We start from the raw sequence: 26,216 nt of genomic DNA on the forward strand, positions 1-26,216 counted from the left end.
CTGAGCTATCTGTGAGAACAGCAGGCACTGCCTTGCACTGCAGTGAGGTGGTAATGGCCAGGGTCTAACAAAGCCAGCAGTGACCCCTCCAGCAGTCAGCTATAACACCACCCTTTTCAGTTTGTCCAGATGTGAGTGAGCTTTGACACTTGTCAGCATTACAGGTGCTGCTTGGAAGAAGCTGTGAGGCCCAGTGAGAGCCCAACATGAATGCACATGGGGGAAAGGGTGAAAAGAAGGGTGTTTATGTGAGCAACCATAGTGACCATGTGAACGAGGAGAGGAGGAAAAGGGAGACCAGGAGCAGCCCTGAGCTGCCACTGCAGCGCTTCCCCCCTGTGCCACTGGAAGCACTCATGGTGCTGGATTCTCCGGGGAGCAAGATGGGGTGAGTGTTTCCAGAGTTCCTTCCCTCCAGAGGATGGCTAATTATGACAGCTTAGCTCCAGGCACTAAAACAACTTGCAATAGTGCAGGAAAATATCACAAGTATTCCTTGAAGGCCAAGCTGTGCATGATGGAGGAACTCCCTTGGGAAGTCTTTCATCCCTACATCTGGGCAGGGATCTCTTCAGCCAGCAAGGTTAGAGGCATTTCATCCTCACCACAAGCCTGCCTCTAGGAACAAGACTTCTCAACTGCCACGTCTTGTCAGAAAAACTCACTGAGCTGAGCCCTGCCTCACTGGCCAGCCTGAGCTTTGAGTTGTGTGAACATCTTGTTCCCATTTCCATTCTTCACCTCGTTCAGAAAGAAAAACAAATCAACACACCACGTGGACCTCCAAGTTTTGCTGTCAGTGCCATCCTCCCTTCCTGCCCTCTTTTCTGGCAGGTGCACAGCAACAAGAGTCAGAGGCTGGGCTCCAGCAAACAGCGGATATTTCTGTTCATGGCTGATTATGTGTTTGGCACACTTGTTTTAGACCTCTGGTTAAGGGGGGGAGAAATGAGAAAGAGAGACAGAGAGAGAGGGAAAAAAAAAAGGCAGACACCAACCAAGAGGTTCAAAGCTGGTTTTCAGATGGACAGTGAGAGATAAGAAAACCCCACTAACTGTCACAGCTACTGAGTGACCCAGAAGACATCCTGTACCTCATACACTGTTAAGAATAGCATTCAGGGAACAACAGTAGTGTTGATATTTAATCCTAAAGACGTAGCAAAATAGCACCAGCCAGAGGTCAAGTAAGTTCACGTAGCTTTGACTTATTCTTACTTAATTTTAATGAGTACACTTGGATTTTTATATGAGTGGAGGAAAACCAGACTTCCTTTTTTCCCCAGGTCTGGCATACCTGTTCAGTTGAGACCAGTTCTCTGTTCAGAGGTGCTAAGTAACCTTGTCTAGAGATTTTGCTTCAAAATAAAGTTGTATTGCAGTCACCTTAATTCCTTAATTTCCTTAATTCTAATGCATCATTGAAAAATAAAGCTACATTTTCCATATTTGCTCCATCAAAGGTCTATCTTTTTTCTTGCAGTAATCTTATTACATGGCTAGACAAAGAGTAAAGTCTTACTCTAGGTCTTGATAGACATTATCTCTTAAAGAAATCATGAGCTATGGAGCTGCTTTATTCACTGCTGGTATCAATACAGTTACTTCTGAAAACAGAATCCAACCCTAGAATTCTAAAAAGACAATTGTGGATTCATATATCTATTGGGTTTTTTCATTAAAAAAATTTAACAAGCATTTAAGTTGTCAAAGACAGGATTGTGCCAATTCTTTTTCACAGACAATGAAGGCAGAGAGCAACTGTGCTTCTGACACTCATCACTGAACATGCAGTAACTAATTTTTTTTCTCTGCATATTACTTTCAGAAACCACACATCAGCCAAGTTTCTCTGCTGCCACTTTCTGGAGATCCTACCAAATGAATATCCTGGGTTCAGAGCACTGGTGATGGCTACAAGGCATGGCAGGAAAAGGCCTGTGGTGAACCTGCACACTCCTGCTCTGCAGCTACAGTCTCTCTGCCATGCCAGGCTCTCTCCCACGTGGGAATACAACAGGAAAAGCAGCTCTGCAGTGATGCCCTCAGGCTACCCTCCCATTGCTCAAGGGGCCAGTGCTAGAAAAAGCAATTGGCAGTCAGGAAAGAAAACCACATCAGGCCTTTCATGTTTGGAGATACCACTTCTAAAGGCTCCTAAGTCACAGATAGCTGGAAACCAGGACTGCAGCTAGAGAGATACCAGTTGCCCAATCTTTTCATTCTCCCTTTAGCATCTGTGCTGGTGAGCCCCAAGTGATAGAGTGCTGGGTCAGCCAGCCCCGAGTCTGACCCCGGGCAGATGTTCCAGATGTTCTGCTCTTCGGTTAAGCCTCAGAACTGACTGCAGGAACAGCATGGAACCAACACACCAGGAACACCTAAACTCCAAGTTGGTGTTTTATCAGTCCTGCACTCCACAAGCAACTGCTGCAGTGTCACAGAGACATCCCTCAGCACTGACCACTGTCAGACCCTTCACTCTGGGCTTCTGGGAGGAGGCAGATGTGCAGTTATGTTTCCCCCCCAAATAGAACACAGAGGGCATTTCAACACCACTGCCTCTGCTTGCAGAGTCACTGTCAAAGGGAAGTCCATGACCGCGGGGCTCTGGCTCGCAGCTCGCCCGCTGTGTTGCTCAACAGTGACAGTTGGGTTTACATCAGCCACCTTTCTCTGTGGCAATGAAGTGCTTCCCAAAGACCATCATAACAGAACAGAAGGGGGTTTCTGTATAACACATCTCTCTCTCTCAGTACATGAAGTATCATGCTGTGAGGCCACCTCACAGTCATTACATCAAACCTCCCCTTTTGGGACACAGAAGTTGTTCAGAGACATTGTGAAAAAACATCTGTCACAGCAGGATGACCTGCTTCATCACACCTCTTCAGAGTGCCACAAGAAAAGCCAAAACAGAATTGTGTGGGTTGGTACAACTGCCAACGAGTTTGCAAAAGTGGGAACTCTGATTTTCATAAGCATTGCTTGGCTGCTGCAAGGCTTCTCACCCTCCCCAAGAGGAAAACTGTACTTTGAGAGAAGGCCACAGCCCTCATAACTTGGGCAGCCTTTTCTTTTCTTTTGGACTCTTAAGAGATTATTCATTAAGTCTTATGCCTTCACACTATAGCTGAACTGGGCAAGAGCATGAAAATACATGGAAGGAAAGAGGTTATATTGACCCTCATGGCTTAATCTTATCCCAGGATGTGAATGAACTTTTTGAAAAGTTCAAATGTAGACACAAATGTCTCTTTCCAAAGCAGTTTATGGAATATTGCACAAATCCAATACGGCACATAAAGGTCTATTTTAAGCAGAACCCCAGCCTTATCCAGTCAGTGAACTTACACTTGGCACCAAGAAAGACAAGAAATTGTCCATCAGAGCACATGGCCTGAGTGAGGAGTTAGTGTTACAGCTCTGATTATCCGCTGAAATGCCCACAGGCAAAGAGTCGGGCCATCCATCTGCCTGCAGGGCTGCTCCGAAGGGCTGGCAGGGACACAGCTCTTCTCGTGGCTTTTTTCTGTAAAAGGCTGAGCAAATGCGAATGTTGAATCTTAAACCTGGAGCAGACCGGGTACCTCGAGGCAGGGCCACTTCTCTGAGCAGGTAAATACCCAGCCCGATGGGCAGGCTGGGCAGGGACACGGCTGTTCCAGCAGTGTCCAGTCGGGAGAGCCTCAGCCGGGATTTGGGCAGGCCACAGAGGCAAGTGTTTAAAAACTGTTCTGCTGTGTATCAGAGGTATGTGTTATATTAACCATTTAAAACTTTTCGGCAGATACAAAGTCAAATTTAGCGTGACTGGTGCAAGGAAGTGGGGAGAGACACAGAGGGGGAGACGCTCCCAAAGTCACCGGCCCACCGGGGAGAGCGGCGCTGTCTCCGGAGGTTGCAGGGGAGACTGAGCTGCCCCGGCTTCGCAGAGCCGCCTCTCGGGACCACATCGGGCCCGGCTCCCCCCAGCCCAGAGCGGCTATTGCTCGGGGCAGGGCCCGGAGCTGCGGCGGGGCCCGGCCGAGCCGGGGCTGGGGTGGAGCGGAACGACCAACGCCGCCCGCGCTGCCGCCCGCGGCCGTCAGGTGTCGCTGCCGCGCCGCTCTCCGCCCGACCCGGCTCCAGCCCCCGGCCGGGCCCCGCTCCAGCCGCGGGCGCTCCTCGGCTCCAGCCCCGGGCCCTCCGCTGCAGCCCCAGGTCCTCCTCGGCTTCAGCCCCGGGCCTGGCCCGGTCCGGCCCCTCGCTGCGGCCGCCAGGAGCGCCCGGAGGAACCCGCTGCCCGGCTGGGCCGGCGGCCGGCAGAGCCCCGCGTTCCGCGGCGGGTGGTGCCGGGGAGGCTGCGTGGGAACATTCTTGGCGGTCCTGGGCTCGCGGCCTCTCTAGGGAGAGGACTGCTGGTCAGAAAGGGACAAGGACGACTTTCAGGCGGGGGTAGGGGGGGCCGGTTTTATTTTTAAAATCCATGTAAAAATACTGCAAATAAAGCCCGAGTCGGCTGACGGGCCCGGAGGCTCATTCGCAGTCAGCGCAGGGCAGTCCCGCTCAATTACTGCACAAAGCCGCAGCACCGAGGAAATCCTTCTGCTGGGAATTGCCTTCCTGACAGCCCCGCTGTGGCCCTCGATATCGCTGTGTCAGCCACAGCTTGCTCCTGGGACCCGGTTGGAAAAAACTTCTGCAGGGCGTGCCATTGTCAGTAATGGCAAGAACCTGGTTCTTGTCAGCCCCAGACCATATCCAGACTCCCACTGCTCTGCCTGCCATCTCCATCCCTGTCCCAGCAGTGCTGCCAAGCTCAGGGACTGTCCCTAAGTGTTTCTGGGTACTGTGTGCACAAAGCTGATGGCAAACACCTGCCATGGACCTGATTCCTGGGCACCACATGCCTCTGCACAGGATCACAGTGACCATCTTTCCCCCACTGGTCTAACTTTGCTTCCTTCAGCCTGACCCAGCCAAGTTCTTCCTGGCTATCTGGCAGTAACAGTCTCTCAGGTTTTGCAGGTGTTTCCAGTTGGGGTGAGCACTGTAATGAGTTTCACGCTGCTAATGCCTTGAGACAGGAAACTTGAGGAACAAAAAGGATGGGTGAGTGACAGACTGCATCACACAGCCAGCACCGGGGGTGTGGATGTGGCATTGGTCAGGCTGCAAGTGAGTACTCACCACTGGAATGTCCTACAGGAAAGGGGCCTGTGCCAGCCCTGGGAGGATGCAAAATGAGGTGAGGAACTGGGCTGACCCACAGGCAGGTCACATCCTGAGGAAGGGGAACCCAGGGAGAGCAGGGACAGCAGGTTTGCCTGGGCTGGGAAGAGTGATGGCAGTTGCAAAGCACAGTAGAGCAAGGGCAAAAAGAGAGACATTATTGCTCTTCAAGAACACCCGAGTTGAATCATCAGGAGTACCTGCACTTTGCAGTGGGAGTTGGAGTTCCTGTAACCATGTGATGGGGAGAGCCAAGGCTGGTGCAGACAAAATATCAGTGCCTGCTCTCTAGCTGTGTGGCCATGCCAGTGTCCCTCACTCCTGCAGCAGAGCCAGAGCTCCCTGTGCATCTCTGCCGGGCTCTGGCTCCTACCCCTGGGGTCCCACAAGTGTTCCTGCTCACAGCTACACAGAGGTTGTTCATCCCCTTTGAGCAGCTCACAAGTCACACTGTTACTGGTGCAATTTGTTGATGAAGATGTGGTTTGAAATGCCATTTTCTTAGGGAATGAAACATTTTGTTTCTTTACTCAGGGACACATTTTTTTTTTCTTTAATCAGTTTTGGGGAGATAAATAAAAGTATATATGCATACTGAGTGTGGCATGTTCCTTCTCAGATTTCCTTTCATTTACTTGATGAAGTGAGAGGGCTCTCCAGTTTCTTTACATATATTACATTTTTCACTTGCAAAAACATGGGAAGAATAAAGTAAATGCATATTTCGGATACTTTTTCCTTTCAGCCCTTGGTTCTTAACCTTTTGCATCATGTGCCCATGGGAAAGATAAAAAGTATTTCTTACTTCATGTGACCTGAGAATTTGGGGTTTTCTGTCTCTTCAACCTTTTCTCAGTTTACACAGACACACACAACACTTCCCTGCATGTACAGTGTGACAATAGCTTGAAAGCAAGTTTGTCTTCCTCAATTTTTTTTTTAGCTCACATAAAAAAGATTGTGAGCATTTCACTTCTCACAAAGTCCTGGCTTTAGCCTCTCTTGAGCTTGCCCCACACTGACAGCATTTGGTTGGACTGTGCTTGTCCCAGACCTTGCTAGCAGTGGCACCAGGCAAGCTGCCTGTCCTGTGAGAAGAGAGGTCCTGGTGGGTCACTGCAGTGAAAACTCTCTCAGGAAGAACTTGAAAGACACAAACCCCTAAAACTTTCTGCATTTCAGCTCTATACCAATTTAAATACATTTGCAACAAAGTTCGACAAGGTCCAGTAAAGGCTAAACTGGCACAGTGGGACTTCTTCTCATTTTCTTTCATTCCTGTCTTTAAAGGAGGTTTTTTCTTCCAAGAGAAAAGCTTCTTCCCTCCTAACCTGCAGCCCACAGCATGGCACAGCCTTGCCCTGAGGAGCCTGGATCACAGAGTCAGTCAGCCCGCCTGGTGCCCTGCCTTGGCCATGGTCCAGCCAGTGCCACCCAGCACAAACAAGGGGCAGGTGATGTGGGGATGTGCCCTCATCCTGCCCAGCAGCTGGAGAAGAGGAGGGAGGGCAGTGGGATGAAACCCAGGTCCTGTGGGGAGCAGCCAGTTCTGCCCAACCCTCTGAACAGAACAGAACAGAACAGGCCATTGCTGAGCCCCAGGATCAAACAGCATGAGTTTGCTTGTGCCCACATTACAAAGCCCTTGAATCCACATGTGGAGCCTTTGTGTTCATAAAGAATAAGCCTCAATTTTTCATGTAGTTTTTTTTTCAGTTGAAAGCATATGGAAAAAACCATATCCCATGCTGCAGTTCATCTGAGCAGTGTTTGCATAACATGGAACTGTAAGCTTGCCCATGCTGCCTATTGGCAATTGTTCCTGATTTATGATATTGTCCAAACAGTGTTCAGGCATCATTTAGGAGAGTATTATTAGCAAAGGCTAAAATAGTGCCAGGGTGTGAGCTAATAATTAAGTAGGATAGACAATCACTGGTCCAGTGCTGAAGCTTTTAAGCTGAGAATGTTTTGTTTACACCATAGCTACAGCCTGGGAATCAGTGGAAACTGGAGGGATGTGATTTGGGAGATATGCAGTTTATACACTGCTCTGCCAAGTGGGATATCCCATAGCATCAGGAAACCTTGGTCCTTCCAACACTGCCCTGCTTCTTCTTTTTCAGTGACCATCAGCTGCCATAACATAATTCAAGCACTGTAATTTTTATATTCTTATATAAATAATCACAAAATCAGTTCTTCTACGAAGGTTGTTTTGGTTCAAAAGAGGAACACGAAGTGTTGCACACTGTGTAGGGCTTCAGGCATGAATGGGATGCAGTGGATGTGCTGGGTCTGTAGCAAGCAGAGGACTGGCACCTGGAGAGCAGGAGGAGGCTTTTCTCCAAGGACTGTAACAGCATCACAGGGAGCATTGTGGTGCCATTCTTAGAGATTGTGGATACTAAAGCAACTGGGATCAGGGCTGCATGCACTGATAATACAGTTTTGAAGGGCTGCCTTGGTTATTCTTCAAATGCCCAGGAAGCTTCTTTGCTCCTGCTATTTGTACAGAATACAAATACTATGGGAGCAGTATTGGGATCAGGAAGGGATCAATGTGGATTATTCCTAAAATCAGGGTGGTCCACATTTCCATGGAAAAGTAGTCAAAAACATCTCAAGGTCGTTAAATTAAAACAAAAGCATTTGAGAATAAAGACTTTTCATGTGGTTGGAAGTACATTAAAATCTCTTAAACAGCTAATTTTCTTCTCTTGAGCACAGCAGAAATTGCTCATAGTCAGTAATTGATCCAATACACTTCACCCTCTGCAAGTTTTCTGTTCTGACACTCCTCCCCACCATTTTCTTTATTTACTCACTGTTTAAAACTATTTGTGTTTCCAGTCTGAGATTACATCCTCTGCCACAGGCAGCTCCCAGCTGGGGAGCACAAATCAGCACCTGACCTTCCTAGTGAATACACCTGGCTCAGCTAGGGTGAGACTGCCAAGGGTCTGCCTTTTCTGCTGTCCTTCCCTAAATTATTATTTGTTCTCAGCAAGCTTTACAAGATTTCTTAGATGTTTCTACCTGTCAGTTATTCCAGGGACTTTTAGTGAAAAGCGAGGGTAGAAGAAAATCAAACTGGAAGACTTCAAGGAGATGCCTTTACTCCATGGCACCTCTTCCAAGCCTCGCATCTGAAGTGGGAATATTCATATGCATGGAAGGTACTTTGGCCTAGCAGAAGTTGGTTCCCTGCAGCACATTCCTGAGCTGCAGACTGAGCCCAGACTAACATGATTTAAGTGGCAGGGCTTCCATCCCCTCACACTGGGAAATGCTGCCAAGGTTTTACAAATCTTGCTGTTAGGGCATTTTTCTTACTAGGTTTCAATCTTAAGTATCCTTTTGCACCATTGCATCCCACTAGTTTCAGATACAAGCTAAAATGAAGAAGAATGACCTGAAATGAAGCCAAGGGAAATGCATGAAGTGATGTTTGCAGAGTACATTGATAGAAGGGGACAAAATGTCCTTGGGGGAACAAAGAAGTTGATTGTTAATAACACATTTCATGATGCAGACACCAAAGTTTTATAACTGCTGTGAAGTCCCTATGTATTAACTCCATAGTGCAGACCTGCAAAGTGCTCAGGGGAGCTGAGGGCAGGGGATTGCAGGGTGGGCATTTGGATCTCGTGGGTTATCAAGCAGCCCTGTGCCTGCCCCCACCCAGCTGGGCCATCTCCAGTGCTGGGCATCCATCCCCACAGGGATCTTCTGGACCTGCTGGCTTGGGGAGTGCACAGACAAGTGGGGAGCTTCTAGGAGCAAGGCTCAAACTCAAGAAAAGTGCATTAATCTGACTCTAAGTGCCTGACAAACTTTATTTGATTGTATGAGAGCTGAACAGCACAGAAGGAATTTTAGTGATGCTGCACTGGAAATGGATTGCTAGCCTAAACCCTGAGCAGAAGATCCAAGCCCAGCAACATCTGACAGTAGCTGTGATTGGTCCACATATATTTGGCAAACAAAAAAGAGTTCTAAACTGATTTAATCTTTCCAGCTTATTCTAATAATCAGGTTAAGATGAGAGCCATGCTGTGGACGGAAGGAAGGTCAGCAGAACCCCAGTGTCTGTCAGGTGAGAGAATTAAGTGAAGAAGATGGATAAAGAGGAGATATTTGGTGAGGGTGATGGGAAAGAGGACAAAAAAAAGTTAATAACAAAACTCAATAATGACAAATTGAATGAAGTGAGGATTTCTTAGTGAGTGGAGCAGCACCAAAACAAAGTCTGAACATGCTGGGGAATGGACTGGTCCTGAAACCTAAACCATCCAAATCACTGCCAGCAGTTTTCTTTTGAAATCTTCAGCTACCAGGGGGAAAGAACTGGGCAGAATTGCAGAGGAGGAGATCCAGAGAACCTCACAAGCAGGTACAGCACAGATGGCTGTGGGCTCTGTATCTTTTAGGTGATGTATTGGAGTTCTAATGGCAGCAACATGTATAACAAATGAGGTCACCAGACTAATGTTATTACAGCAAGTTCCACATGAATTAATCATGTTTGAGCCATGATAACAGAGGGTTGCTTAGTGTATTATCTCTGAGGCTCCCATCTCTCTGGCACTTGCTCTTAAGCCAGATGCCTTGGGATGGGGCATGGCTGTTTTTTTCAAAAGAAAGCAAGCATTTCTTTCAAAAGCAGACTCATTTATTCTGTTTTATTCTTGGGTAGGTCAAGCTTTGGTAGCAGAAGCAATCCCAAAACTGCAGTATGATATTTTTTGTAAGGTTTTATGTTGGGTTTTTTCCCCTCTTTTCTGTGGAAGATACTGAAAGGACCCTGGGAAATTTTCCCCCACCAGCCTTCTGGTTTTGAGATAAATATAATCTCTTTATAAAAACACACTCTCACATAGCTTACAGCAGCCTTGTGCTGGATGTGGTGTTCACCATAAATCACACCACCTCACTGCCGAACCAAGTCTAAAACAAAGTTAAACTTCTTAGTGAATGTCCAGCTTTATTTCTGTCCTCAAGAGCAGGAAACTCATGTGAAAGGTTTTTAGTAGTCCTTGCACAAAAAAAAAAAAAAGGTTTGAGAGATCTCCAGATAAAGGTTTTCCTGAATTAATACACACATAGGTTAGCATACATCAATAAATAGAAACTCTTGTGACCGTGACAGGGAAAAGCCATGCAGGAGTGGAGCTGCTTGGGTGCCTCCTGTGTGTGACATTGATAGGTCTGGTCACAGCACTGGCTTCCAGGGTGACCATCCTCCCTGATGCTGGAGGGCTGCCAGGCTGCTACCAAAGGAATGAGAAAATAAAGAGAATGAGAACTTTGACCAAACCCCTGGTAACCAGAGAAGTTGTTAATTGACTTGCACATCACAACAAAAGTTGAAGTCAGGTTAATGGCAGTGGCTTATCCATGGGCTGTTTTTCTCAATCTGGTCATCCCAGAATCACTGCTGTGCTTTACTTTGCAGTACAAAAGATGCCTCTGTGGCTCACATGTAGCAAGCAGGAAACCAGCAGGAAAGAGTGAAGATTCCACAAAAATTCCACCTTTTCCTGTATTACTGACTGTGCTGATGCTTTCTCTGTTCAGTTCTTGTTTGGCTCCTGGGCACTCACCCAGACTCACCCTCTGGCAGAGACAAAAAGTGCCATTCATGGACTGAAAATTGGAGCTTTGGTTCTGGGTAACCATTTGGCTGACAGATGTTTCTGCTTGCCTGTCTCCATCAACGCTTTTTCTCCAACTAATTCCTGTCCTAGGAAGTGTTTGGCACTAGTGCAAAGAAGGATTGGGGGAAACCCACAAAAAATTAAAAACATTTTCAAAGCCTGGGGGTGTGAATTTCCAACCTGTTGGCTGATGATGTGGGAGGGTGTGCCTGCACCTCCAGGTATGGGTGGGAGCCTGGCTGCAGGGGATCTTTCATGTAAGTCAAAGGCACAAGTTACAAAACATCTCCCAGCTCTTGTTTCACAGGTCAGGAAGTGCCAGCAGTCCAAGGGTTCAGAGAAATGCTGTCTGACAAAATGTGCAGAGTTGAGCCCTGGTCCTACAAGGATGAGGGACAAGCTACCTGCAGTTAATTTGGAAAAAAAGAAGAGAAATAGAAAAAGAAACATACAAGAGATTGCTTTTGTTTGCTTTTAACTGTTTGGTTTGTTTTCATTTTGTTTAATTTCTGAAATGTTTTGACCATTGTGCAGAAAAGTAAGAAAACAGAAAGAATTATGTTATTTTCTGTGTTAATTTGTCATGAGAGTCACAAAAATCCATTTCTGAGATTGTTTTATTCCTAACTTATGTCTGTTAACTGTAGAGTGTCTCACAATGATCCCATAAAATCCTTGGGAACACGGACAGCAGAAGAGCTGCTCATTCTGCCCAAATGCCAGTGTGACAAGGGAGGGTGTCACAAGACTGTCACATCACCAGCTCTGTGACTGGCTCAGAGCCTCTGACCCATCTCATGCACACAACTTGTGCCTCACTCTGTCCCAGGGCTCACACAACAATGGGGTTTTTTTCCCATCAGTGAGGCTGATGGGCCTCACTGTTCAAGGAGGGATGATGGCAAAGTTTTGTATATGGGCATTGCTGCATCTTAATAGAAATATTTTGAGGATTTCTGACTTCCTGGAGAGGTCTCTAAGCTGCTCCACCTTTGGAAGCACAGGACAATGGTGTTAGAGAGTAAGATTAAAATCTTGGAACTTTTACATGCATTTTTTCAGAAGGAGTGAGGTCACAGGAAAATTACTAAGTTGTTGGAAGGAGACTGGGACTGTTTCTAAACATTTGTCATTTTCCTACAAGGGATTTTTGCCACCTCGATAAGCAGCTGTCCAAGGCAGGAGGCAGTTGAGGGGAACACTTTGATGACACTTTGGCTGATCTGGTCCTGCTGATGCTTCTAAGGGCGAGACGGTTTTGCAAAGCTCCTCCACCCAATTCAGAGCCCTGTGAGTAACTCCCCTGCATAGAGCCCATTTCCTCAGAGCAGCAATCACAGGCTGCAGACAGCAGCCTGGTCCTGCCCCAGTACAGCCAGCACAGTCCAGCATGTCTGAGGGAGCCTTAACATGGGTGTGATACCCAGCCCAGGAATTCCAGTGTCACGAAGTAATTATTTGTAATAACTCAGAGTAACAATTTCCATATGTAGGACTCAAAAACAAGAACTACAGGTTAGGAGATAGATACAGCTTGTTAGATGAGAGCAGGATTTCCATGTCCTTTAAAATAAGATCTGTCCTGTTTTCTGTTTTGGTCTCCCCACCAAAATAAAATCAGCTGCAAACAGATGTGTCAGTGAGCAGAGGCGGAATTATTGCCAGAGGTGTGAGGTGGGGAGGGTTTGACATGGACTGAACTCTCAACACCATGATCATACTTTACTGATTAAAGAGCCTGAACAGATGCATCTTTCACTTCCAGTTTAGATTAAAACCTTGCCTATCTCCTCCAGGTTTGCAGGTTTGGTGTTCAGGCTCTTTCAGGACTGTTCAGAATGTGGAAATTAATAGAGTGAGACAGACACAAACTGAGGTGTCCCTAAAAACTTCCATGCAAAGAAGCCTGTGTGTGCTTCCCTGCGTGGAGGGATGGGATCTTCCTTTGCTCATCCCTCAGAGAGTTCCTTTGTCCAGCTGGGCAGAAAAAGCCAGGAAGGTGAAGGTTAATGCCAAGGACGTTATTTAGCTTGAATGGTGGCTTTTTTCCTCCTCCACCCCCCATTCCAACACACACACACACAAACACACACACAGGGTCTGGCACACACACATCCTGGAGCAAGGAAAGGAATTCCCTGCAGGACAGCAGGACACAGGCCAGGACCTCAGATGATACCTGCAGCTGGTGAGTCCTTGCCCTCACCCCACAGCACCTTCAGCCCTCCCCAGTGCTCAGAGCTGGGTCAGCAGCCCCACACACAGACCTTGCTCTGTTCCTGGGCACAGCATCCCCCTGGCTGTGGCCAGCACGAATCCTCTGGCCCCCAGCCAGCCCACAGGGTTTCTTTCCCCCTTTCTCTGCCAAAGCAAATTGACTTGTGACACCTTCCCTGATGTTTTCATCCTTTAAAGGGTGGAAAGCTGAAAGCCTGGCTTCACTGCCTTCACTTCCATGGCTCCTTTGTGCTCTCCCACCTAGATGTTAAATGAGCTCTTTCAGGGAGCACTGGCCATTGGAGTCACTGTGGGCAGGCAGGGGCACACGTGTGCTGCAGCCCCTGCCAGGCACAGCCCAGGGGGAACAGGGGTGTAGCATGCCAGTGCTACCCCAGCAGTGCATCCTGGCTCCTCGTGCTCCCACTCTCCAGCATTTCAGCTCCCTGGGCCTTAGCCATCCTGCTGTTTTCATTTCAGAAAATTATATAACCTAGTTCATGCCTTCTCTGATATAAAACACATTGCAGGTTTTGACTGAAAGATAAATAAGGATTTTTGTGCCCTGTAGATCATGGATCTTATGGTCATCTAAAAAAATAATTTATAACTTCACAATCTCAGATAAGACCTTATTCTGACAAGTGGATACCTTCTTCTACTTCCTGCACTTTAGCAGAAATCTAGTCCACATATACACTACAAGCTCACCTTCTCAATCATACATGGTTTGCAGCATTCTTCCCAAACAGAATGAGAAAAGGCATGTCCATGAGTGAACTCCTACTCTTCTACTCCTGACTCTTCTATTGACTCTTCTACTCCTCTCCTTGCATGAGACTATGAAGGACCACCTTGAGACTTGTGCTTATGTGGAATATAACACTGAGGTATTATAACAATCCAGTCAATAATAAACTGTTTAATAATAAAGGTGATGCCAAAACCAGGTGGGATCACCTGAGCATTTGTGTTGCTAACAGAGGCACAAAGGACCAAGTCCAAAGCCCAGTGGAAGGCACCTGTGCACTTAGATGCAGTGCAGTGAACTTGGGTGTGGCCAGCAAATCCATCCCCTGTGCTGTGACAGTGGCCAAGGTGCACGGCACCAGATCTCTGCACAGGTGATGAGAACAGCGCCCTCTGCCCAGATCAGTGCAAGGAAAGTGCCTTGCCAGGGTCTCCTCTGCCTTTTTTTCAGAGCAACTTGCCCTGTTTCCACAGTGGTTACCCATAGGAACTTCCTTAGCTGCACAGTGCCCTGGTGAGAGCATCTCAGCTCTGTTTATAACAAATTCAGAGCCTAGAGGTAAAAGAGCCACAAGACACCAGAATGTGTCATCTGGCTTTGGAAACTGGGAAACAAAGAGCTTCTAAATATGCAAGGACCTCCCTGTGTTCCTGGGACCACATAGCAAGAAGACAGAAAAGCCCAAACATATACAGAGAGGAATGTCTGCCCTCCTCCCTTTCCATGTGCTTCAGCCAGGATGTTTGTGCAAGAAGAAAGCCAGTTGAACAATAAAACCCACATGTCAGATGGGGAAGTCTGGAATCCAGCACACCAAAAGAAAAGATTGACATGAGTTCATCCTCATGGTAAGGTTCCCCTCTCTAATGAGGATGCACATCACAGCATCTGTGATAGGGGGCCAAACTGATAATTGCAGCAGTGTGGTACTTGGCACTTTGAAATTTTCACCCAAGAATTGTGAAGCACTTTACAATTAAACTTAAATATATCTTTATATGAGATGGGAGGGGCAGTAAAGAGATAGCTTTGCTTATTTTGAGTGTGAAAAACACATAATTCCATCACAAAACAAACCAGAAGTCTCTAATTCACCTGGACATGGTGTTTTTAATGAATTTTAATGCCCAGTCAGACTACAAAGCCAGAGGACTTGCATGTCTTCATGCTTAGTAAGTGTTCTTATGACCTTTTGTCATAAGAACATACATTTTTAGTAGTAGAAATTATATAAAACAATGGAACACAAGAGTCCTCACTTTAATAAGCATTACTAACACCTCAAAACATGGAGTGGGAAGGAAAGTATTGTGAACCAAGTCTGGCAAACCATAAGATGAAGTGAGGTCTGGGCACTGGGAGGTTTTACATCTGAGTACTTGCAAATTTTCACCACATTTTCATCAGATTCATTAGTTTTGGTTGGAAGAATGTTTGCGTCTCATCTGTCTGTGTGGCAAAAGTCCTTGCTAGGGTTTCCTTTTACATATAACACCAAAGTAATTAAGCTCCTAATTAGTTAAACTTTGAACAAAGTTCTGGCAATGTCTTCTCTGGCAAGGCGAATCAGTAGCTCTTACTGGACTGGGGCTGTCAGGCATTTCCAGACAGCAGCACTGAGCACCTCTCAAAGCCTACAACTACTCCTCCTGCTCCAGGCAGCTGACAGAGATGTCAATGTCCCAGAAGTGATCCCAATGCAAGGTTTCTCTATTAAAACCATCTCCAGGGCAATCAGGTTTGCCACATGCCCATGGTCCTCACCAGTCTCAGACAGCCATGGTGTACCAAGGGTTAGGGCTGGTGGATTCAGTGCCCTTCACTCCTGCCACCGTCCCAGCTCAGGAAGGGCTGTACCAATATCCCTTGCCAAATGTCCCCAGCCAAATGAGGAGAGGAAGAGCTTAGAGATACAGATGTGGAGTCTTCAGGTTCTGTGGCTTCCCTGCTGTGTTTATTTGCTTCTGCATGTCTATAGCCAGCTTGAGTGAGGGACTGCTGCCCTGGCTGAGGAGTCAGCAGCTGGGGCTGTTACATTGCCAGCCCTGGCACTGACCACCACAATTTGGCTTCTGTCTGTCCTTTACTTTCAGATTCTCTTTAAATTGGCATGAGCTGGTTTCCCCAGCAGCAGCAGCAGCAGCAGCAGCAGCAGCAGCAGTGCTGACAGGGTTTGCGTGATGCTTGAAGATCTTATCCCAGCTTCATCCCAGAAAATGGCACATGTATTTCACCCAGCCAGCTCCCAGTGATTACCAGGGCCCCAGTTGTCCTTTCCATGCCAGAGTCTGATGACTTTGGGATCAGGCTGTGCCTCACTAACAGCTCCTGGCAGCACTGATTTCACTGGGTCCTTTGCCCTGTGTGGCATCACTGATCCTTCACCATCAAGGTGCACCCTGCTAGCAAAATACACCAACACTAAGAATAAAGCAAGGAGCAGGTGTCTTGTAACACATTCCTCTGGGCTCTGTATGGAGCTGGCAGAGCAGTGGCAGGGTCTGGGAATTCTGGAGATGAGGAGGAGTAAGGGAAAACTTAGATTTGCTGTGAAAGGGCTGAGAAGCTCTGTATTAAATACTGGTCTCCAGGCTATGTTTGGCCTCTCATGAGCAGACAGTGGTAGAGAGCCAAAAGTGTTCCCAGTTTATGACTGGCACAGAAGCTCCTTATGGGGAAGTCCTGAGGAAGCAGCTCAGAGACACTGCTGGAAATCTCCTCTAGTCCAGTGTGGTCCTGTAGGCTGCAGCTTATCACAATACAGAACTGCTCTGTGCCTCCAAAGTTGCTTTTCTAAGGGAGAAATTGATTATATGGGCAGGGTCCTGCTTATGCTCTTATTTCTGGTGGATTTTTTTTGTCACCTACTTCTACTAAGATTTACCTTTTGGGATCAGCTCCTTGGCATGCACAAGCTGGTGTTGTTTCTCTGTCTGCACTGAAGCTGTTCTGCCTGTGATTTGTGTAATACAGACTGATGGTCTCACATGGTCATCACTGGTCCTCTCCAGCCCTTTTGCCATCACCCTCAGCAAGGAGATCAAGTGCTTTAGCACCCATAAAGACATTGCCATGTCATTCTGATCTCCATCATGCCCATACATTTTTACAGACCAGGTGGATGTCCCAGGATCTGCTGGAGAACTCCTTGCTGAAGCTGCCTGTGCCAGGTTTGTTCTTGCAGAGCAGAGCACAGAGGTGCTTTGCAAACATTCTCACAGCCTTTGAGCAGCACAGGGCATCTTGCCACCACCTATTCCAAGCCTGAGTTAGCCTCTTCCTCTGGGACCACAGGCAGGAAGTAGTAGTGTACAAGTAGAAGCAATTTGGGGTGAAGACAGCTCTCCTGTGTTGTCTGTGTGCCTGCTCTGAGCAGGATTACTTCCACTCCAAATGTGTTACTGCAGGGAATAGACGGGAGCTGGGTGGGGCTGCAGGGGCTGCAGGGACAATAAAAGGAAATGCCTCTGCTCTGCACATGGTCTGGAGAGGGAGGGTGCTAGTGCCAGGCAGGAGGGGATGTTGTGCAACACAGGGTCCGGAGGGGAGGCAAAACCAGAGCAGAAGAAAGTATTTGAGAGAGAGTGGATGTGTGGGTGTGTGGGTGGTGTCAGGGGAGTGGGAAGGAGACAAAAGAGGCTGTGTATGGCTGTGTGTGAGAGGATTGCAAAGATGAGATGAGAGGCAGAATGTCTGTGGGTGGCATGGAGAAGGATGCAGCGCCTGCTCTGTGCTGCCAGACAGAACACTCCATCCCAGCTGCTCTGACCACCTTTTCAACCCGATCAGCCACACCCTTATTTTACCCTGTTAACCCTCTATATCCAATGTCCTTGTCTGAGGAAGAAAACCTGTGGTATAAGGGTCTGGGTAGGGTGCCAAGGTTCAGCAAGAGCTGTCCATCCCTTCAAGCAAACAAGCAGCATCTTTTCAAACTCCCTTGAGCACACAGAGATGCTTCAGAGTTGCTGTAGTGTTGAGTCTGGAGGTCATTAGAGAGCAACCTCTCCAGAAATGTTTCTGCTGATGTTTGAGTCACTGAGCCATCTTCTTACAAAAAATACTCACACATATCAGTGTTACCAGAGGGAAAACAAAAGCTTCATCCTTCATTGCAGTAGCCTTCCAACTACACTCCTCCCTATAATTTCCACATTTTGCAGTTCAAGTTTTTGCTTCTTCTGTTTAAAAAAAAAAAAAAAATTGGCTTGGTTTGGAGACTGCCTGACCCACATGGCTTAGACCAAGATGCAGCTGACCCCAACATCCTGAGGTGCTAGCAAGTGACATTTGAAATCAGACCTCTCTCTAAGCCAGGTTCCTGAAAAGCATGGGCCAAAGAGGTTGATAAATAAAATTAACAGGTTTGAAGACAAAGTAGAGGAAAGAAAAAATTAAGCTTGCTCATAAATATCCTTCAGAAAGTGAAAACATAGAAATAGTGACCTAATGGGAGGCTCTGCTCAGAATTCCAGAGGATCATGGTAATCTGATATGTACACTGACTTCATGAGTCTGGAGTCCTCCTGAAGAATCACACCACAGCCACACACACTTTGTCTTAGCCCCTGCATGCCATCTCCATGCCCTGCTCTTACAGCTCTGGCTTGTAAAGGCTTTCAGTTTGCTTTTTTGGTGGGCAGTAATTGCCCTGGATCAGCTTCAAATAGGAGAAAAAATTGTTAAAAAAAAAGACAAAAGGAGCCTTCAGAGGTCCTGAGCACTGTGCCTAGGTGGTGATCTCATGGCAGTAATGACCTCAGAGGTGTGTTTGGCTTGGTTCAGATTCACAGAACTGCCTCTTGCCAAGGATATTTTAAGTGGGCCAAAAACATCTGTAAACACACCCATCCAAAAACACACATGATGGGATTCATGTTAACTCACATGTGCTGCTCTTGGGAGATGCAGGGTCTGCAGCCACTGTCAGCCTGCTGGTGCTGTTTATCTCACAGCTCAGTTTACCTCAGTTTATCTCACACCTCAGTTTATCTCACAGCTCAGTTTACCTCAGTTTATCTCACACCTCAGTTTATCTCAGAGCTCAGGTACCCCAGCCCACAGCTCACAGACAGTGAACTCAGCCCATCAGTTGTAACCTGTGCCATGCAATACACATCTCCTGTGGAGTTTCTGATCCTGGATCCCACATTGGGGGACTATTCCCAGGTCTTATTTCTCTTATTTCAGGTTAAAATAATTTTTAGGTAAGTCATGTGAACTTTGCTGTGCTCCTCATAACTAATCCATTTGAAACAGGAAGGAAGGTGCTCCTGGGGGTCCAGTTTTCCAGGATGAGCACTGTGCTCCTCACAGCATGGCTGTTTGATGACTGCAATGACTGCAAAGAGCTGTGGGTTGCCCCTGCAGAGCCCTCAGAGCTCTGCCTGCTGACATTCTTGGTGCTCAACACATACACTGGATCATTTTCACAAGCTGCTGTGCATTCCTCTCCAAACACACGTGGGATGCACTGATTACCTCCTTCTCCAAAGGCTAAGTCATGTACACAGGACTAAGGCTGAAAGCTGGCAAGAAGAACAACCCTGTCTGCATAGGCAGAATGCTTCCATGGCAAAAACTCATACTCTCAAAAGCACATATTTTCCCATAAATGGCCAGTCACAAAGAACCAGCAACCACGAGCTGATGTGGGCATAGGGAGGAGCTCTAATGTCCATTACTGATGAGGAGCAGCTCTGTGACATGATTGAACTGCAGGATAAAATTGTGGGTGACTTCACAGCCAGTGCAATGCACACTGATGGTACTTGGGGCCCTCAGCCAGCACACAGGGCTTGGGACTTTCACCTGCCCCCAGCCCTTGGAGGACACAGAGCAACAAAAGCCCCTTTTTAGCACACTCATGTTTTCAGCAGCTGCTGAACATCCAGACCAAGCAGCACACAGCTCTGACTCCAGCCTCTCTTGGGCACTGACAGCATCTGATGGGATCTCCTGACCTGAACAAACTGCCTTTGAGGAGATAGAGTGTACTCTAACAACCACAGTGACTCCTTTTAAACTATTTCAGAAAATACACAGCCTTAATCACCTCTTTAAACTATATTTCAAAAACTTTGTCACATAGGGCCATAGAAAAGGCTCCCTGAGCCTGCCAAAATTTGGAATATTTTCTCTTGAAGTGACCCTGTTTCAGTGTGCTGTTACAGCAGATACCAGACACCACCAAGGCCAGGTCACGCTGTAACATTTGCTGTCATCCTGAGTTTGCTTCCACTGAGTATTTGACCTCATATTTCCCATGCTTGGTCCCTCTTAAGAAAGGTTGTTTTGTTGGTATGGAATCCCAATAGGTATTTTCAAGTTCAAGGAAAGTGAAAAGAAACAAGCCCTAGCCCCCACTGTGCAATCCTCCCCTCTGCACCAATCCTGGCTGTGCTTTTTTCAACAGGCCTCTATCAAGGAGGGATGAAAGGCAGAGTTCAGGACCAGGTCTGAAACCTGGACTTAATCCAACAGCACTAAATCTCCAGCTGCAATGATGTTACATTGCAGGAGACAGGAGGGTGGAACCTGGAGGGAAATTATTACCAGTGCTTGAAAGTTTCCCCTGAGTGCTTTGGGGCCTCTCTTAGAGTTTTGTAGTGGATCTTAGCAAGGCTTATTCTCCATCATTGCATGGGACAAGTCATTGCTGCTTCAGTGTTTCTGCTGGGTTGTTTTGCATGAAGAAGACTTCAACATGAGCTTCACAAAGCACAATTCTCAGGCAACCTGGCCTTTGTTCAGGAAAAAAGGAAGTCACAGGTCTGTCAGCATCCAGGGAACTCCTGCCTTTCAGCTGTCCCAACAGGACCCAGTGAATGAGAGCAGGGAGATGGGAAGGTGCTCTTTTCAGCTGGAATTTTCTGATCTTCTATTCAACCTGCGATTAAGCAGTCCCAATGCAAATAGACATTCCTGCCCTTTCAAACCAGCTTTGTGTCAAGATATTTCCAGGCAGGCAATGACAAGAACAGGCAGGGGAAGAGAGCCTTCCTCATGCCATTGCTATTAAAGATCTAAAGACCTGTTCTCCAGCTCTTTCCTTTTCCAGTCCCTCCCACATCTCTGCAAAACTGTTTGGAAAATACAGCTTTGGTAATCCAGAGGCTTTCTCCTCTCTCCTCTGAGTCTGCAGGACCTGAAACAGAAGCAAGACAAAACCTAATTATCACATTGATTAAATCATGGCCCTGTCTAACTGGGTTTACTCATGTGATTAAAGTTCCATTGAAATAGAACAGGGGGCAACCAAGGAGTTATCCCATCAATTTCAGTGGACTGTGGATTTTTGCATGGTTATTTACAACTAACTGATGATTTAACCCTGATGGAACTGGCTGGTCTTGTGTGCATGGAAATGCAAAAGATGAGATCACAAAAGCAGCAACCCCTTGGCCGAATAACCTTGGCCAAAACAGGAGTGAGGTGTTTTCCAACCCTGCAGCAAGACACGCTGTGTGTTTGTATTGCAAACAGGAGCACAGCCCTGAGCTGGGGGGAGAGGAAGGCTGTACCTCTGGGACAACCTGTGTCTGTTGTAAATACATTTTTTTGCCTGACCTAGCAGCAAAACTATGTGTCACCCCACTCTAACCAACACTAGGCAGGCAGTGAAGGAATATATTGCTAACTGAGAAAAAAGTCTTTCACGAAGCAGCAAGTCAGTCATGAGAGATCCTAAGGCTGAGGGTAAGGAAGGGCAAGCAGTGTCATGGGAAATACATACCTGATGTGGGGGTTCAGAGGACTGTGGCAAGAAATCCTGCTGTAAAACTGACTTTTTGCCCTGAAGGAGGAAAGAAAAAGGAGTATCTGCCATTTAGAAGCATATTCCTTGCAGTAGCCTTCATGCTCTTCAGACATGCCTGATCATTGTGTAGAAACCCTGACAGTATTTTCATCCCAGAATGAAGCTACAACACACAAAGGAACCAGGCAAACAGGATGCCAGCAAGCCTTGCTAAAGGAAACACCATGTAAATCAGGGAGAGGAGGTCACAATGACTATAGAATGTGTTACTTCTATAGAAGGGGCCAGCTCAACCTTTGGCTGGAGTAAGATTAAGCCTAGGCAACTGTGTTAAATGAAATTGTGTGGGCAGGATGTCATGGGCTGGCCTTCACTCATCAAAGGTTACCATCCAAGTCATGGCACAGGAACACATATTTCATTTTCTTTTTTTACAGATCTGACCCATGCCCCAGCTAACCCAGTCTCCTGCTCTCAGATGCAGCCCATGACTTAGTGCTTGAAGTGTTAGGGTTAGGGTATTAGGGTTAGAAAAGGAGGGTCCTCCCTGGTTTCAGCTCACTGACAGAGCAAGGCCAGACTTGATGAAGTGTCTCAGCTAGTTCCCACGTTTGTTCATCTAATTAGGGCCACTGGACATCACAGCATTTCATGCACAGGTAGCAGTGTCAGCAGCATGGCAAACCCTGAGTCACGCTATGTGTTTGCAGCACTGTAGTATGGAAAACAAACCTAGAAGCATGGTGGAAGGATTTGTTGATCCTGTGTGCTGGTAGACTCTTTCAAATATTTCTCTTCACTATCAAGTAATAAGTCCAAAAAATAAAGGATATTCCTATTGGTGGATGAATGTTTTCCTTCTGTCAGACAGAGAGCTCATCCCTGCTGCTCCCACAGCAGCGTCACGGAGATCTGACAGCAGCAAAGTTTCCAGCCCTGTCCCATAAACAAGCAGAGTTTTCCAAGCCCTTCCCTGCTTGCACTATGGTCTGAAACAAATCCATAACCAGCAAAGGAAACAATTGCATTGGAATGGAATCCCTGGGCTTATTCTTCATTTTCTAATGTGGATGGAGCCAGAGGTGTGGAATTGGGTTCCTCTCTGATGCCTCCCATGGGATAACGCATAGTTTGTGTTTCTCCAAAGCCAGTGATTTGGAATAACAGTTGTCAAGTAATTTATTTTTAATGCCCTTTTGAAAACAAATTCCAAACTGTTGGGGTTTTATTTTTTGGAGGGTGCTGAGTTCTTTCTTTAATAAAACTTTTTAACCCTAAGAGCTACAGTTGTAACAAATTGGTTTTGATCTGTTTACTAATGGGCTTACCTGCTAGAAAAGGCTGTTTCAGTGGAGCAGTGACATTCAGGGCCCCTTTGAAAGACACCAGGGACCTAAAGACCATTGATGCTGTCAGATTTCCAAGACTAAATTCCTCCCTATAATATCCAGGCTTGCAGCCAATTTAGCTGGCTTGGAGCAGTTGTAGCTTTAAAGCATGCTTGATGTGTATTCAGATTTCAAAAAGGAAAAAAAAACAAACAAACCCAGCACTGCAGTGATTCAGAAAGATACACAGATGATGGAGCAGAGCAACAAAGTCAAGCACAAGCAGGCAAAGCCAACACAAGCAGAGATGACCTTTCTAAATTCCACAGCCCTAATTCTGCTCCTTGGAAAGAGTGCCTGAGCATTTGTACCCCAGCCTGATACAACTATTTCCTTTCTCCATATCTGATTCCCTACATGGCTGCTGTGATACCATAAAAAATAACTTGAAAACAGAGTGGGCTATTTATGATTCTTTTTTTATGAAGGAAGACTCACTGTTCTTCAGAAACTGGTCATTCATGGATGTTTCTTGGGCAGGAGGCAAAGAGGAGGGAAGATGATTCTCTGTTTAAGTTTGCTAAAAAATTCAGGAGAAATGTTCCCATTGTTCCTGACACATTTTTCTGACCTATGGCACACAGATATCCTGAATCCCCTTTCCCATGCAGTGGAGATAAAGGAACACAGCTGAAGTCCACCCAGCTACCATAATAGGTTAGAGGTTCTACAGCATTTTTATCTAGTATAATAAGTGTTGTTAAACTCAGAATTCAGAGGAACTTACAGCTGCAGAGGAAATCTTTTCTGCTCATAGATTAGGAAAGAGGTACTTTGGAATGAAAAGATCAAGAAATTTTATCCGTGGGAATCCTTTGGAAAAGGCTGTGCCATTTAAATTATTTTATTGTTGCTACAACAGTAAGCAGAACCATATTGAGACTGTGGACACTAGACATGGAAAAATATGGATGAAAAGCACTAACAAGCACTGGTCTTGACTGCAGCCTTAAATTAGTCTGTCCCAGTGGTACCTTTTGCTTACAGGAAATGCCTCCTGAGGTATTTCCCAGGAGAATGAGAGCTGATGGGGAGGCACTGCATAGTTTGGAATAGTCCATGAATGTGTGTGAGGAGGCGAGGAGGGGCAGGGGGTAGGCGGGGAGGAGGAAGGGAAGGAGGGGACTGGCTGCTTTATTTTGTCTTTTTAAAGGCAAATCAGATTTATGGGGGGGAGGGGGCTACTCTTTCATTTTCTGAAAATGTCTTTATATATCCTTCATTCAAAAGTACTTGTAAGGGTTGTTTAGAGACAGAGGAGATGTCATTCCCAAAATTTCACTACTTGTCAAATCTTGTATGCAGAGAGAAAACAAAAATCAGACCACAGAGTACCAGATGGCAAATACAGTATCCTTCATATTTCTTCATAGTTTTTAAAAATCTTTTGACCTTCCAAGACAGTCTGTGTGACTGAGATGTGCTTCAGTCTCGTTTTCTAAAGATTTCCATTTATTTAACACTTTAAGTTGTTGTTTGCAGGACTGAAACCTGTGACGTGAAAGAGATCAAAATAGCTTAACATGGATTAGAGAACATTTTTCTCATGTAATATATCCCTTTCAGCACATCTCCAGAGAGGGTTTTATAGCACAAATATTTCTCAAAGTGACAGAACTGTGAAAGTGTGTGCCCTTGGTATGTGTTTACCTTGGAATAGCCTCTCAAGAGGCTTCTTTCTCAACACAGACTTCTTCACAGACACAAAATTTCCCTGCACTGCAGACAGAAAACTTTCTAAAGGAAACTTCCTACACAACAACGACTAAAACCCACAAATGGGTTTGGGGGTGGGACGAGGGGGCAGAAAAGGAATGCACTCGGGTCCCTATTGCTTTTCCTGCCTTCTCTGTGATAACTGGCGCTAGAAGCCGACATCGCAGACAGACTCCACTCTGGGCAGCACCAGACTGGAGCACAGCAGGAGCTCGGGCCCGTCTCTGAGGGCTGTTACACCCCACTCTGCTCTCTCTGGTATGGCAAAAATCCCCAGGAGAGGAGCCTTGAGAGTCCTAGAGTGGGAAACAGAGTGCTCAGGTGCTCTGGCGTGCAGGAGGAGTGGTCCTCCAGAACACACTGCCCGGCTGTCCCGGCTCCCGTCACTTCTTGGCTCTCCCACCGCGTTTGCCCAGAAAATCGGTCCCGATTTTCCAAAAGAGCGTCATTTTCTGGGTCGCTCTTTCTCCGTCCCAGCTCCGGGCTCCTGGGCAGCGCCCACCGTGCTCATCGCGCCCACCGCGAGCTGGGGCAGAGGCAGCTCCGGGGCGGTCTCAGAACCCCTCCCGTGCCCGGAGGGGCTCCCGGGGCTCGGCACTGCGGCCGTCGGGGCCGCGCTCGGGGCGGGGGCGCCGCGGCCCCGCCCGGCCCGGCCCGGTCCGGCCCCTCCCGGCCCCGCTCCGCCCTCCCCGCGCCCACTCGCCGCCGCCGCCGCTCGGGACCGAGCGCTGGGGCCGCCGGCAGCCACCGGCCAGCAGCCACCGGGCACCGGCCATGGGCCGCGCCGTGCCCCGGCCGCGGGCATGACAGCGCGGCCGCGCCCCGAGCTGCGCCCCGGGCTCCGCGCGGAGCCAGGCGAGTACCGGGAGGGAGCGGCACCGGGCGGGAGCGGCACCGGGCAGGAGAGACACCGGGCGGGAGCGGCACCGGGCGGGAGCGGCACCGGGCGGGAGCGGCACCGGGCAGGAGAGACACCGGGAGGAAGCGGCACCGGGCGGGAGCGGCACCGGGCGGGAGCGGCACCGGGCAGGAGAGACACCGGGCGGGAGAGACACCGGGCGGGAGCGGCACCGGGAGGAAGCGGCACCGGGAGGGAGCGGAGCGGGTCGGCACCGCCGGGTGGCTGCGCTGCGGGTGCCGGCAGGGCTCGTTCAGCTCCCGGTGCCGGGGCCTCGGGAGCCTCACCGGGCGGCGCTGGACGGGCGGGTGCGGTGCCGGTGGTCGGGACGGGAACCACGCGCGGCTCCGGCAGCCCCGGTGCGCTCGCGGGGTCGCCGCTGGTCGGGGGAGCTGTCGGGGCTGCGAGCCGTGCGCTCGTGTCGGGACAGAGGGACAGGCACGGGAATTGCCATCGCTGCCCCGTCCCTTCGCCTCCCGGCAGCAGCTGCTGAGCGAAGCTGGCGGCACCGGCTGCGGCCGGACAGGGGTGCCCGGGCTGCGCAGAACCGCAGCTGCCCTTAGTGATTTTTCAACTCAACAGAACAAGCAACAAAATGTGGTATTATCATAAG

At 47.9% G+C, this 26,216-nt stretch overlaps 1 protein-coding gene across 1 annotated transcript in view; it reads left to right on the forward strand.

The window, feature by feature from the left end:
* The first annotated feature begins 25,409 nt into the window (after window positions 1-25,409).
* Window positions 25,410-26,216, forward strand: part of LOC139597215 (rho GTPase-activating protein 20-like) — a 30,249-nt gene continuing 29,442 nt past the window's right edge. Inside the window, exon 1 of the mRNA XM_071442269.1 lies at window positions 25,410-25,560. The gene's annotated coding sequence lies outside the window, so the exon portion shown is untranslated. The remainder of the gene's footprint in view (window positions 25,561-26,216) is intronic.

This window comes from Agelaius tricolor, unplaced genomic scaffold, assembly GCF_023055355.1.
Source record: "Agelaius tricolor isolate 1412-34295 unplaced genomic scaffold, bAgeTri1.0.p SCAF_17, whole genome shotgun sequence".
Classification (NCBI taxonomy): Eukaryota; Metazoa; Chordata; class Aves; order Passeriformes; family Icteridae; genus Agelaius; species Agelaius tricolor.